Below are 14192 nucleotides of genomic sequence, written 5' to 3' on the forward strand. Positions count from 1 at the left end.
GATTATACAGGTAGTAGGGGGAGAGAATCAAGAGACTACCTAAACATGGGGAATTTGATCAAAGAGGAAGGCCACTTTCCAGTAAGCCCGTATCAGGAACTCTCTCTTGAACCTCTAGAGAAATGAATTTTACACATGGATATCAAGGAACTATTTTCCTTCCATTAGACACACCCAAGTGGAAGAAATGCTTGGTCTTACTCAGACGAGGACCCTCAGTTAGCAACAACTTTTGCAGAAATACACATAAAGGGACAACCCCCAATCCCCAATCTGTTAAAAAGGGTAAATGTGGGATTATATAAAATACAATGAAAAAGGGAATTGTGCAACTGCAGTCATATATATTAAATGGAATACTCCTTCTGAGGATGCTGAAATGTTGAGAATGCAAATAACTTTGGACTTGTTAAATGATGATTCTAAAGTTTCTTCTTATTCTATGTCTTTAATTCAATTGGCGGCTGATGTTATGTTAAAAAAAGACTCCGTTGTTTTGGCTCCTTGTAGGGTCTTTATTGTTAGGGGGACAGGATGATGTGAGGGAAGCTGTCACAGACTCCCTCACCCAGCTACCACAAATGTGGCTGAATAATGGTGTGTGTGTGTGTGTGTGTGTGTGTGTGTGTGTGTGTGTGTGTGTGAAAAAAGAGTTATTCAGAAGAAAGAAAATAATTTTAAATACAAGTTTTTAAAAAAACCCTTGGGACAATTTAGTTAGGTTAGAGTGTTCAGACGGTTAATTAAAAACGGCATGAAAATGGAGGAGTTGGGTAGTTACTAAAATTTTAATGGATAACTAAAGAGATTAGATGATTCAGATGTTTCACCCACACCTAGAACTACAAAAAGACCATGACATATTTGCTCAATTTATCCTGACATCAATGACTGTTTAAATATTTGATGATTACTCCAAAGAGGAATCTAGAGTCCCTGAAAAGCCAGTGTCAATTAAAATGGTGTGAAATAAAGGGTAGTATTGTGATCCTGAGTGATGAGAGGGCCAGGGTCTTTTGGCCCAACTCCTGAAGATGGCTTGGCTTTATGAGCAGTGAGGTATAGAAGATATTGCTGGAAACTTTTGCCCAGATGTTCCTGATGTCAAATTTCTTGCACATATCTTGGGAGATCATTAATTCAAAGAAGCACATCTGTGTGACTGACAAAGACCCTAGGGAGCTACTGTTAGAGCCCCAACGCTTGCCTAAGCTTGCTTTCTTCTGGTTTAGCACTTTACTTTTATTAAAGCTTGTGTGAGGAGTCGTGAGAATCCTTTCAGATATTTGACCCTGTGCAATCTAGGCACCTTCTCAACTTGTGTCATGAGGCCAGGACTACTTTAATACCCAAACCAGACAAGGACATTACAAGAAATGAAGTTTATAGAAAAATATGCTTCCTGAACATAGATAAACAATCCTAAGCAAATGTTACCAAATAAAATCCAGGTAATACATCATTGTATCAAATACATCAAATCCAGATATTACCTAACTGGGCATCAACTGGTCCAAGAATGCAAGGTTGGTTAGCATTCAAAATCAATCGAGTTAATTAATCACATTAATCATTAATAATTAATTATTATTTCACTAGAACAAAAAATCATTTCATAAAGTTCTACACCCATTTATAATAAAATCTACCAGCAGACTAAGAAGAGAAGGGAATTCTTCAATATGATAACAGATATTTTTTAAAAAATACAGCTAATATCGCTCTTTTTTTTTTTTAAAGCAAAACTTAATCTTTTTTTGTGTGTGTGAGGAAGATCAGCCCTGAGCTAACATCTATTGCCAATCCTCCTCCTTTTTTTCCCTTTTTCTCCCCAAAGCCACAGTAGATAGTTGTATGTCATAGTTGCACATCCTTCTAGTTGCTGTATGTGGGATGCCGCCTCAACATGGCCAGACAAACTGTGGGTCAGTAAACTCCCGGGATCCGAACCCGGGCCGCCTGTAGCGGAGCGTGCGCACTTAACCACTAAGTCACGGGGCCGGCCCTAATATCACTCTTAATGGTGAAATTTTGAATGTTTTATCCCTGTGATTGGGAAAAAGAAGCATGTCCGCAATCAGAATTGGTATTCAGTGTAGTATTAGAGGTCTTAGCAGTGCAAAAATGGAGAAAAATGAAATAAGAGACAATTATTAGGAGAAGGAATTAAGACCATCACTCAGAGGAACATCTCTACATCCTTGCAATGAACAAAGTACTTTTTAAACAAGACTAACTGTAAATTAAGAAATTCTGTTCATTAAAAGGAACTATCGAGAGAGTGAAGATGAAAACCACAAATTAAGAGAAAATATTTGCTGCATGTATCCATTGCAAATTTGTTCAACAAAGGACTCACATTCATAATATACATGAAATTCCACAAGTCAATACGCAATGGGCATACAACTTAACTTTTTTAAAATGGGTAAAAGACTTCAATAGGTTCTTCATACCAAAAAATTTCCAAATGGCCAACAAACATGTAAAAACATGTTTAACCTTGCTAGTCATCAGTGAAATGAAGATTGAAATCATAATAAAATATCTGTGTACATCCACCAGAATGCCTGATATTAAATAGATAGGTAATGTGGAAGGCTTAGAATTCTCACATACTATTGATGTGATTGTGAATTTGTATGACTGCTTTTCATAAATGTTCGGTAGTATCTACTACAGGTAAAGAAATGCTTACTCTATGACCAGCAATTGGACTCTAGGCATAGACACACAGATATGAAGGCTTATTTCCACCAAAACACCTATAAAAGGATCTTCACATCAGGTTTATTCATAATAGCCAAAATGGATAAATAAATTGTGGTGTATTTATACAGTGGAACACTACACAACAACAAATGAAAGTGATCCACTGCCATATGGATGGACTTCACACATAATGTTAAATTTAAAAAAAAATACAAAAAACTAGACACAAAATAGATGTGACGTGCAGAGATACGGAAGCTGTGACTGGGAGGTGGGCTCAGTCGAGTGTCTCTGTCCACACTGTCACCTGCATTTGCCCAGCACTCGTTCTCCTCTCCACCACGTGAAGAACCATGTCAGTATTTCTCAGAAAAATGATAACATGATAGCTTTGTAATGCTAAAACATTTTAATAAGATTATAACATCATAATTCTCTCATAAAAACACAGGGTATTTGAGGCTTCGAGGCTCTTCCTGCGGGAGGAGCTTCTGCTTCACTGAGGCGGGAAGTTCCTCGTCACAGTGCTCCAGCTCCTGCTCCTTGGAGAGCTCCAGGAAAACCTGAAAGAGGGGCAAGAAATGGAGAGGAGGTCACACTGCCTCCTGGTGCGCCAAGTGTGTGCAAAGCGTATGCACATTTATACATTTGTATCCCGTGGACGACATAAAATCACTAAAACTGACCCACCTGCTCCAGGGTGGACTGTGAGAGGCTGTACTCCTCCAGGTCGAAGCTCTGTTTAACTGTGTAAGGATGGATGCACATCAGGGCTCCATATATTTTAAACCCGGATGGTTTACTACATCATCATAAGGTCCAAATAGAAAATACATGCAAATCTTAAATGAAGTGATGGGCTGAGCACATCTTACAGCTGACATATACAAACACGTTTGCTTAGGACTAGGGGAAGAGAGCTTGTGTTACACTTGCATGTTGCACACTTTTTGGGATCTCTATTTAAGGGAGGAAATGGTGCTGAGAAGGCTTCCTTCCCTGCATGTGACCCAGTGTGTCAGCAGACTCAGAAGAGCAGGAGGAAGCTGCGGGAAGAAGAGACATTCTGAAAAGGGATGCATCAGGAGACTATAGAGAAAGATGTCTGTGGTTTTCTAGGGGCCAGATAGCCTCTTGGGCCTCTTCCCAAAAGCCATTGCAACTTACCCTTAATAGGGTTGAAAATCCTTCTGGTTGAACAACTAAACTGGGAAGTGCAGTTAGAGCCCCTATGGGAGCTCAGCAGATTGGGAAAATGCCACCAAAAGTCCCAGGCCAATAGTGGTCGCAGTGCCCATCTGGGGAGTGCTGTGAATGACCACATGGCCCAGAAAGTTGGGGTACTCAACCCAGAGAAGAGAAAGGAGATGTATCACTGTGACCACGGATGCTATCAACAGGAGTAAGAAGAGTCTCTTCTAGAACGAGGAGACCTGAATATCTTCCTTAGGGCAGGTCACAAGCAAGCAAAGATATCACTAAGCAGTGACAATGAAAACAGCTCTCCAAGTAGCAGAGTTCATGGGCTAAAGTGGCAAGAAATAGAAAAAAAAAAACAAAAACGAAAAACAGCGCCTGGAGGGAAGCAGGATGTTTAGTTTTAAAGTGTGAAAGTATGTTATTCATGATTACACAGCAGGTCTGTTTCTTGATCTATAGCCTGAGCCAATAAAATAACAGGCAATGCAAAGGGACACATTTTAAATACAGTGTTCAAAGTGAGTGTATATCTATGATCTAGAAGATCTAAAGAATGTAACCTCCTTCGATGTGTAGTAAGTTTTGTCTTATCGTGTACCACTATCTGTGCAAAAAAAAAAGTAAAAATACACTAATCAAAAGTGAAATATAACCCCTCACCCTTTGTCATGCACACACACATCCATATACAGAACTGTCTCACCTCCTGGTTTTGTGCTTCTGAAATCCAAAGTGAACTTTTAACTTTGAGATTCAGCATCTTATGTCTCAATTCAATTTATCAACTATACGGGTTATTTTAAGTTTTGGAATTATCTGCTTCCCAGGGTCTTAACTCAAATGGACCTCTCTTACCTGTCTCTAATTTGAAGAAAGTCTGTGACAAAGGTTGCACATTCTGGACGGGCAATTTACAAATCATCATAGGTGAGTACCTGAAAGGAAGTTAGACGTGGGGCTGATCTCTGGGTATTCAGGTTACCACCTATGGCTGACGTAAATCTACTGAAAACATCTTCACTATTTATTTTCATAAATAAGAGTGTCTGTGGTAGAAAATTCTAGGATGAATTCACGGTAATTAAAGGAAGCCAGTTCACAAGCAGGAGGACTGGGAGAAAAGGATGAGACTCAGTTTCATATCTTAGGCTCCTTGGAGGAAAGTGGGTTGGGCCAGTCTAAGTACAGCAGTCCCCACTTATCCGCCATTTCACTTTCTATGGTTTCAGTTACCTGCGGTCAACGGCAGCTGGAAAACATTAAATGGAAAATTCCAGAAATAAACAATTCATAAATTTTAAACTTCACTCCATTCTGAGTAGTGTGATGAAATCTCGTGCTGTCCCTCTCCTTCCCACCTGGGACGTGAATTATCCTTTTGTTCAGCGGATCCACACTGTAGACGCTACCCGACCATCAGTCACTTAGTAGCCAACTTGGTTATCAGATCAACTGTCGTGGCTGGCAGTGCTTATGCTCAAGTAACCCTTATTTTACTTAATAATGCCCCAGGGGCTGACCCGGTGGTGCAAGCGGTTAAGTGCACACGCTCCACTGCTGCGGCAGCCCGGGGTTCGCCAGTTCGGATCCCGGGTGCCCACCGACGCACTGCTTGTTGAGCCATACAGCGTCCCATATAAAGTAGAGGAAGATGGGCACGGATGTTAGCTCAGGGCCAGTCTTCCTCAGAAAAAAAAATAATAATAATAATGGCCCCAAAGCCAACTTCATTATTAGTTATTGTTGTCAATCTCTTACTGTGCCTAATTTACAGATTAAACTATCACAGGTATGTGTGTGTGGGAAAAAACATAGTATGTAAAGGATTCAGTATTATCCTTGGTTTCAGGCATCCTCTGGGAAGTCTTGGAATGTATCCCTACAGGTAAGGGGGGACCACTGTACGTTTTGAGGTCCCCCACACCAGGAATGCAGGGTCCTCATACCACACTATAGTTTCCGAAAATTTTTGAATATAGTAGAAACTAGGTCCATTCTCTACAGAGCCTCTCCATTTCTTCATCCACTCCCGTTACCCCAGTCAAAATGCTTTCTTAACATGGGGTAAAGTAAATAGGTCTCTGAGAGGAAAGTGAAAATCTTCAGGAATTCAGCACCAAATTTCATTCAGGTGGGCACAATGTTCATAATTTGTGATTCAGGTAAATATATATCCGCTTATTTCTCACAAATGATCAGAATGAATTAGATTCCATTTCATAACACTTTATTTCTTGCATTTATGGGGCCGTCACTCCCACCCATGATGCTTACCTATAATGTCCCTGTGACGCATTAAAATTTAGTACTGCAATGCATAGGTTACTTTTGTATAATTCACTGAAAAAATATATAGCCTTTCTTGCTATTTTGAATTATATTTCTCATTTTCTGCTTTTTTCCCTCTAACTCCTAATCATCTGTCTTCTGCAGCAAATTTGAAGTATAAAACATCTATTACTTTTCCAAGGATAGTGTCACCCAGCAGCTTTTATATAAAATTGGAACACATAGATTTAAAATAAAAATAAGAATTACATTCTATCCCTGCCACTGATCAGCTTTGTCACATGGCCTATCTTGTTTCTGTGTCCATTTCCTATTAATAAAAATACTAATAAAATCCACTCATCAGATTACTCATAAAAGTCTGATCCTTACTTTGCTTTAGTCAACTTATCACTGGAATAACAGTGTCTACTTTTGAAGGTCTTGGTGAGGATCAGATAAGACAACACAAGATCGGACAATATGTGGTCCATAGCAGGTCCACAATACATACTATATCAGCTTCTAAATCAGCGCTTTCTTCTCTGGTTTATTTTTTTGTAGTATCCCAAAAAAAAATCTCTTTGATATTTTTTCCCCACCAAAGCCCCCGTACATGGTTGTAAGTCCTCCTAGTTCTTCTACTTGAGCCATCGCCACAGCATGGCAAGTGACAGATGGGTGGTGTGGTTCCGCGACCAGGAAATGAACCCAGGCCACCGAAGTGGTAAGAGTGCCAAACTTTAACCACTAGGCCATCAGGCTCAATAATCTCTTTGTTTTAGGTTTTCTTTGGGAGTAAAAGTGACCCTCAGTATTTACAAAGCAAAACAACTATCAGGAAAAAGCTGACATTTGATACCCAATGGAAACCAGCAACCATCTTTACCTTTCCTGCTGAGTAGCCAGAGGGAAAAGCCTCAGCACTTCAGCATGGACTGTGTGGGGGTCTTCACCTTCATTGCCAGCAGGTAATCCTTGCCAAATTTGCTTTTCAGGTGTTGGATGGAACCAATACATCTGGAACAGGAATACTGAGTGAACAAGACAAGTAAGAGCAGTATATATAAGAAAATGTCATGCTGCTATTCAGCTACTACTGTAAATATCGTAGTCTTATCATTGGTAAATCAGGAAGCAACTCTGCCCCACGATCTCACTCATTCAATGGCAAAACTTGCTTTCCTCTGGGCATAAGGTGTAGTGGTCAGGTGCTAGCTCTGGAAAGGCATTCATCTTAGCCTTCCAGACACCGTGATGGCTACCCGGTCACACACGGCCTCAGCCTCTGACATGTAATGAGTGGTCAGGAGGGCGCCCCTCTGTGTTTCTAAAGGTGGTCTGAATCATCTGCCTAAATTGGGAAGAGAATATTCACAATTAATGGAAGTCTTCTGACTAATCTGGAAATGGCGGAGAGGAAATTCCAAATGGCAGAAATGTGAAACAATTAGCATAATCTGGACAAAGCAAGACGGTAAGATAAAGCAAAGATGAGGACAAATCAGATTCCAGAGGAAAAGTGGAAACTTAAATTGGAGGAGGAATGTAGAAAAAAATTTATTAGAAGTTTACATGAAAGGAAAATTCCCAATAAAAAGAAACTGTTTATGAGAAGACAGAAGGAAGGCAAACAGAGAGAGACCCAACTCAACTACAGCATCATCAGGACTTGACAGGAAGAAAAAGAATGCATAGGAAATGTACAAATGAGGGCATCCAGAGACCTCAGACTTCTCAGGCTATTGAAAATCAGGTCCTCAAGCTAAGTATTGAAGCCATTTCATTCTAGTACCAACACAAAACATTTGCACGCCTGCAAGGTCAACAGGCAAATGAAACACTGAGCGAGTGTTGAACTCTGAAAGCTTATTTTTCCCTCAGTGAACTGGATATAAAATATAGATAAGGGTTAAAAAAAATTTTTTTTTGCAAACTATTAGTTCCTAGTGATAGGGATGATGTTTGCTACATATAAAAACGGTTTTAAAGGACAGTTTTTTGTTTGTTTCTTTAACAGTACTATCAAAACTCACGGATTTCTCACAAGGCGTCCATGCTGGGCCTGACGGGGTAGCGCCCCTCACCACATTTGCTGCTGCCCCTCAGGGTCCATCCCCATGGACGGCTTGTCCGGAAGCACCACCCACGGGTTTCCCAGGATGCTCAGCGCGAAGCGCAGCTGGAAGGGGAGGAACAGCGCGTCTGGCTCGGATCTGCGGGGTGCGCAGAGTGACACTGAGTCCCGCCCCTGCCTTCCTCTTCATTCCCTCCGATGAGGCCTTCACCCGGAGCGTCAGCTGGTCCTGCAGCGCGAGCGCATCCACCAACCTGACAAACCGATGCAGCGTTACAGGCTTCTTGACAACGAGGAAAGTTGACGGGAGCAGAGTCCCCGCAGGACAAGCGTGGGGATTAGAGCTCAGAAGTGGGTTCAGAACACAGACACCAGGCCGCCTAAAAACTGGCTGGTCTCATCCCCCAGAAAAGATAGTTTTTCCTTTTAAAAGAATGTAAGCAGATTTCGTGATATCAAAATAGCTGTCCTATAATAAAATATACTGAAATTTTAGTATTTTTGATAAATTTTACCAGTGAATACTTTTTTCTTTCTATATTTAATCTGAGGGGGAAAATACCCCAAAACTTTGAAATCGGGGAAATCGGTTTCTAGTTGCAAATCTACCCAGTGTGGTCTGGGTCTCAGACGCTCCCGTCCTGAGTTTCCCGTGAAGGTCGTCACCCCATTGGTCCCCCGGCCACTCAGGTAGAGAACAGGGTGGCTCCCCGCGCACCTGTGATCCGCGGCGTCCCCCTTGCTCAGCCCTTTCACGGCGGCGAACACCTCCAGGTGCTCCTTCACCGTTGGGTTGGGCCACAGCGCGTTCTCCTGAGGACAGTACCCCAGGAACCCCAGGGCGTCCCCTCCCCTGCTCCCTTTGAGTCGCACCTGCAGGGAAAGATCACTCTCGGAGCCTACAACCTCTGAGTATTTTCAGACATCCTTCTCTTTATTTTAGGTTTGGTCACAATCTAGCAAAGGGGAGAGAATCCACGTAGACAAGGAAGACAGACCATCAGATGCACACAGAGGCAGCACATCGTGGAAAAATGAAATATCCCAGGCTTGCTGCATCTTGCCTTTGTAGCTGAAATCTTACCATCAATGCCTTCATCATTATCAGAATAAAGCACCTTAATTGTTCAGCATTTGACTTGACTCACACCACTTAATTTTATTCCTCCTATGTCACCGCACAAAGAGCTTTGTCCAGAGAGGAGAACAAACTAACCAGTGTCTCTGACCACTTGATGTTTCCATTCTGTGGTAGGATGAGCCAATAATTAGTAAGTTGGATACATACAGTTTGTGATTGGTCCTTCAAAAGAAGTATTCAGGAGGCTGGGGTGGATAATAGCCGGGGAAGTCACTTTAGGTGGCATGATTACAGAAAGCCTGTCTGTGAGGAACCATTTCAGCAGGAGCCAGAAGGAACCTGCCTTGGAAGAGCCCAGAGGAAAGGAATTTGGGGCAGAGCAGAGAGCCAGAGCAAAGCCGGGTGGAGGGATGAAGCTTGATGTGTTCTGAGGCCAAGGCAGGGGGCCTGGAGCAGAGCAAGGGAGAAGGACACACGTGTGGCAGAAGGGACATGGAAATCGGCTCCTGCCGCTGCCTGCAGGACAAGGGGGGAGAGTTCCTTCCAGCCATAGTGCAGTGAGAGGTCGTTGGAAGTATTTAAGCCAGACGACGACATTGTTTATAAAGATCACACTGGCTGATCTGATTAAAGCTGATTTCATGACACCCAACTAGTTGGCTTTATCATTCAGATTTTACTTACTTTTCAAAATATTTCATTCCAATATATCAATGCACAGTTACCTCCATTTTGCCCAGGCTTAATGAGAAATAAAATATTGATTAAGGGTCCAGGTGGTGATCGAATTGGAGGTGGTCTCCACTGAACTAAGGAGTCCAGTTAGGGTCAGCTGAGCCATCAATTCAGAGACCCCCTTCCTGAACACCCACTCTACTTTGGCTTTAGAGGGACTGTGAACGTCTGTTTTGTCCTCCCTCGTTAGTGGAATATTCGTCAATTATCTACCTAGAGGTCTTCTCTCCTGCCTGGTTTGACCACCAACGCTTTTCCCACAGCACAGTTCTACAGACCTCTCTCTTATCCTGGACATACTTTCCAAAGACATCCTTAACCTTTTTTCTACCTTCTGACATAGAATTTAGGGGGAAAATATTTTGTCTCTGTTCTGTGATGTCTCTCCCTTTGATAATCCTGAGCTCTCTGGCGGTTTGCCTGACCTCACTGCTTCTGATATGGGCAATGAAAGTGGAAAACAGATCAACTTTACATCTCTGTTTCTCATTATCTTGCCATCCCAGGAAGCATGTTATCCAATTTGTACCAGGAAAGCTTCTAGTAAGACTGTATATGCTCAAAGATCCATGTACTGGTAACGCCAATTTAAAGGCCAAGGAATAAGAGATTTTTATTTTATCTTTTACACAGTTCCACTCAAGATTAAACAATAACATACTCAAATGATACTGCTCATTGAAAGTTATAATCCGTGAATTAAATGGCCCAATAAGTAGGATTTGTCATGATTTTCAGAATGATTCCTTATCTGATGCTAGATAAGCCACATTCCCTCTCTATATACTTAAAGGAAAAAAAGGTAGTTACTAAGTATTCCCATGCCGTGGGACTAATATTTGTGTGCTTTAAAGTAAGAACTTTTCAATTTGTTCTTCAAAATATGTTCAAATTGCTTTAATCAACTAAGGAGTGACAACATTTTTTAGGTTGCCACATCTTTATAAATTTATCCTGGGTGTTAGATAACATATTATTTATTTCGTCCACCTACCTGTTCTGCACTTGGTTTTGTCTCTCCAGCTATCATCTTAATGGATGTGCTTTTACCAGCTCCATTATGTCCTAATAACCCTAAAACCTCACCTGGAAAAAAAAGAAACATTAATGATAATAGAAAAATGACTAGAAGTCTCAGTGTGCAACAAGCGCTATGCTATGTGCTCTATATATAGCATCTCATTTGTCAGTCTGAGAGGTTGTGATCTTCATTCCTTTGTTACACATTTGGGGATAGAAGCTCTGAGACTTGTGATTACTTGCCCAAGGTCACACCTGTAGGAAGTGGCAAAGCCACACCTTTGCCAGGTGTGCTGGAGGAGGATAGAAGTCAAAATAGCCTCCTCTTGCACCCGCTGTCAAGATTTCAGCATGCACTAGCATGGCCTCATGGCAGTTCCCTTGTGAATAGTATTGACCATTAGGAAATCAATCATGTTAATTAAAAGGAAAGGTTGTGGTTTCAGTGGTTTATTTTAACAGAAAGCTTGTGGTTTTAGTGTAGACGTAACTACGTCCGTATTCGAGGAGAAAATTAATTTTCACTAGAAGAGAAATAGTCAAGGTCACTCTGCACGTCAAACAAGAGACAGCGTTGGCTTCTGCGAGTTCAGAACACTTCCAGTCAAGGACGCTCAAGCTTGGAGAAAGTCCCGGAGCAAAAGCAGAAGAGCCAACATATCCAATCTTTTCTAACACAGAAAGAGATATTTCTTGTTGCTATTTTCTTCTTTCTCTTGGAAAAGAGGCATTTTTCTTGTCTGTATACTCCTTACGTAGACAGCTGGCAATAATGATTGGCGTCTGTAAATGACAAGAACATCACACCAGGGAATGAATTTTACGGAGATATATATATTCCTAAAAACACTATATATATATATAAATTAGCTGAATTTGTTCTTAGTATTTCCACTGTATTCTTACTAGCTATCTTCAGTTATTTCTGCTATAATCTCTGTAACCTCATTACTGTCCAATAAACAGTTATTTTGAAACCCCCGAGCTTTCCCCATATCTACGTGGAAATACAGTAAGAAATAAATAATTGTCTTGTTTTCAAGAATGTTTAAAAACTTTTTGAAAACTCATCTAAACTTTAAATTTTATCTAAAACTCATTATTTTAGAGTTTAATGGTATTTTATTTCAAATAATAAATACTTACAATTTTTTAAATATTTGTTATGTTTAAAAAGGGGAGATTAGACTTGCTTTCTCATCTCACAGCTAAGTTCTTTGATAGATGGAAGAGAAGGATCTACTTAAAACAAAACAGCTGAAGGAAGCTGGAAGTAAGAATCAAAGTATAACAAAAGCCACCTTTCCCCCTTGGTCTGATGGAGGTTATTCATTTTCCTTTTTGTGCCTTATGCTGCAGAACATAAACACAAAAGGCACTTCTGCTGCATGCTAATAACAATGACTCTCCAGGAACTGTTTGAGTTCTGCTCTCAAGTAGGAGCTTTGTAAATGGAACTCTATTTTTATTTTAAAGGGCAATTGGCAAACAGTCTGGAATTTGGCAGATGATTTCTCAAAACTAAGTGAACTAAATCACTTCAAGGAACACAACAAGGAACACACTTCAAGAACACAAAATGGTATCTGCTGCCTATGATAAAGTTCAAGGTTTCAAGCAAAAAATCAGACTTTTAGAATTCTTGAACATGTAGCCATCACTGTGAGCTCGACAGCTTCCAAAAACTTCATGACTTTTCGATGAGATTGATAGTGATATTAACAAATGTGAGCTTTTGGTATTGAATGAAATGTGTCCATGTTTAGAAGATTTGTAATAACTCAATGAATCAATAGTTTCTAAATGACCAATGCACGAAGTTAAAAAATCAGGCATGGGTAAAAGATCTATTCAAAGTGTAAGATAGACCAATGGATTTTAATGTAATCAAGTAAAATAGTTTATTGATAAGATTTCAAATTTCACGTTGTAACTAAGCTTTAAGAAACTACCAATTGTCTAATTTTGGTATAATATGAAAGAAAAATATGCACATTTATCCAAAAACAAAGGCTATTAACATACTGCTGTCTTTCCCAGCTACTCTATGTGAAGATAAATTTTCTCCATGTATTTCAACCAAGATAACACATTGCAGCAGACTGAATACAGAAGATATGAGAACACATCTATGTTCTATTAGGTCAAACATAAAAGAGATTTGCAAACATGTAAAACAATTTTTCATCTCACTATATTTTTCAGAAAATAAAGTTATATTTATGAAAAATATGTTATTTATGTTAACATGTAATGGGTTTATTATTTTCATGTTTAAATGAGTTAATAAATGCATATTTTAGACATTTCTCAGTCTAATATCTAATTCAGTAAATTTTGATAGATTTAACCCACATAAACCAATGGTCCTTGGGGTCTTCAAAAATTTTTAAGAGTGCAAGAGGTCCTGAAATCAGATTTTAGAAATATTGGAGTAGAGTAACACAGTCATTTAAGAATTGGATTGGTAGGTAGTTCATTGTAACTGGCAATGATTTCTATTATTTGGAGAAAGAACTACTTTGCAAATTTTACCTCCTCAAGTCTCAGAGAAGTCAAGGCATTTGATGTTCCCACTCTTTCCATCTGAACATCTTCATCCTCCTCTTCTGGCTGTTCTGGATTTTGACACATGTTGCTATCTCTTGGAGAAATTCTATAGTCAAAACAATCCAAGAATAATCGACATCAGGTTGCCAATGTTGTACCAAGATTATTTCATTCTCGAAATTTTATACTCGAGTAGATTAGATGATTAATAACTTCATAATTTCTATCTCTCCTTGGCAAACCCTAGCCCCTTTGTAAATATCTCCTTTACTGGTTGGTACTACCAAATTAAGCAATTATTGCTTCTTACCTCTCTTTCATTCTCTTTACTATGTAGAGTTTTTAATCTCAGTGGGAAGCTAATCCATATAGTCTAGGAAAGAAATTTTATACCACAATTTGTGAAATCATTATTCTGGGAATCATAGTTTTGACACCAAAATGTGAACAATATGAAAATTTTTATGAGCATGATAGGCTAGAATAGTTGCAATCAGGACTATCAGAGAAAATTCTAGCTAGGTGATTGGACACAACCGTTCCTTTGGG

This window comes from Diceros bicornis, chromosome 18, assembly GCF_020826845.1.
Source record: "Diceros bicornis minor isolate mBicDic1 chromosome 18, mDicBic1.mat.cur, whole genome shotgun sequence".
Classification (NCBI taxonomy): Eukaryota; Metazoa; Chordata; class Mammalia; order Perissodactyla; family Rhinocerotidae; genus Diceros; species Diceros bicornis.